Raw genomic sequence first — 1,973 nt, 5'->3', positions numbered from 1 at the left:
ACTTTATGTTTGTATTCTTATATTTTATTATATATTGTTGTGGTATTGTCGAGAAGGAACCTGCAAGTAAGCATTTCATTGGACGATGTATACCATATGTATCCCGTACACACGACAAATAATACAACTTGAAACAATGAGATTAAATGTATTCCTAAAAGACAACTGAAGTTTATCCTGACAACAGTTAATGATTGATATTTTATATATTGTACATTGATATTTTCTGGTCGTTGGCTGTTGTTTTTTGCTCGTCCAGTTACAGTATATCACCTCAGCAAAAACACTTCCATTTAATTATGAATATACTGCATGCTTGCAAAAGTATTCATCCCCCTTGGTGTTTTTCTGATTTTGCCATAGCATGGTATTATTTCACTGTAATAGCTACTGTAAATGGAACAGTGCAGTTAGATGAACAAGAATTTAAGCTTTCTGCCAATATCAGATATGTCTATGTCCTGGGAAATGTTTGTGTCACTTACAACCTCATGCTAATCGCATTAGCCTACGTTAGCTCAACCATCCCATGGGCGGGACACCGATCCCAAAGAAGTATTTTTACTTAAGTACTTTACACCACTGGTTTTTGAGACGGGGTGTCACCCAAAGCTGTAATCATTAGGTATTTTGTAGCAAAAATAATTAAATATATATATACAATTATGGAATTTTTCATAACAATTCATTTTCATATATATATATATATATAGTTTTTATACATTATAATCAATTTGCATGAAAATGAATTGTTATGAAAAATTCCATAATTGTCACATCCTGTTACAGTATCTCTAACCCTGGGGTTATGTTAAGCCCCCCAACGTTCTATATTGTTCAGTTGAAGAGTACAGTTAGCTATGACACCTGTGGTCATGTCTATCATTCAAACCTAACACCTATAAATCAAGGGGTAGTTCATTCATTTAAATCAATGTAAATCTTACAGAGGCTGTCAGAGGAAGTGTGATATTGGGAGAATCTCAATTGTCCCCTCTAACCTTCTTCAATGGGTTTTGAGAAGGAAGTGAGAAGAGCGGACATGAGGAGTATGCAATTGGGATTTTCCCTATGTTGTCAATGTAAGTATGAAAATCGGATGTTCATCATTGACAATTGTGTAAATCACTTAAGTAAAAATACTTTGAAGTACTACTTAAGTCATTTTGGGGGTTTCTGTACTTTACTATTTATATTTTTGACAACTTTTACTTTTACTTCACTACATTCCTTAAAGAAACAAATGTACTTTTTACTCCTTACATTTTCCATGACACCCAAAAGTACTCGTTACATTTTGAATGCTTAGCAGGACAGAAAATGTTCCAATTCACACACTTATCAACAGAACCTCCCTGGTCATTCCTACTGCCTCTGATCTGGCAGACTCACTAAACACAAATGCATCGTTTGGAACATACGTCTGACTGTTGGAGTGTGCCCCTGGCTATCTGTAAATCTTTTTTTTTTATTGTGCCATCTGGTTTGCTTAATATAAGGAATTTAAAATGATTCTTACTTTTACTCTTGATACTTATAAGTATATTTAAAACCAAATAATGTTTTACTTTTACTCAAGTAGTAATTTACTAGGTGACTTTCACTTTTACTTGAGTCATTTTCTATTCTTTTACTCAAGTATGACAATTGGGTACTTTTCCCACCACTGATCATTGACCTGTGTCTATAAAATCCGTTCTGTCACCTGAACTAATTGAGATGGTGGTTGTATGTCAAGAATAAAGTTACGATTTATAGAGCTCCTGTATGCTGCCTCTGGTCTTAGACTTCATGTAGTTGACGCTACATTCTCTGAACCCTCCAAACTGCGCTTACATTAACAATGACATTGTAAAAATACATTCTGGCACTCACTTATTTTCACATCTCCGGTAGAGGGGGCGCAATGCTTTTTATTAGATACAGTAGAAATTACTATGCAATGTTAAAGAGACAAAAACATTTGAAGCGGA

This window comes from Oncorhynchus nerka, linkage group LG15 (genome assembly GCF_034236695.1).
Source record: "Oncorhynchus nerka isolate Pitt River linkage group LG15, Oner_Uvic_2.0, whole genome shotgun sequence".
NCBI classification, from domain to species: domain Eukaryota; kingdom Metazoa; phylum Chordata; class Actinopteri; order Salmoniformes; family Salmonidae; genus Oncorhynchus; species Oncorhynchus nerka.
Note: the sequence above shows the minus strand (reverse complement) of the source record.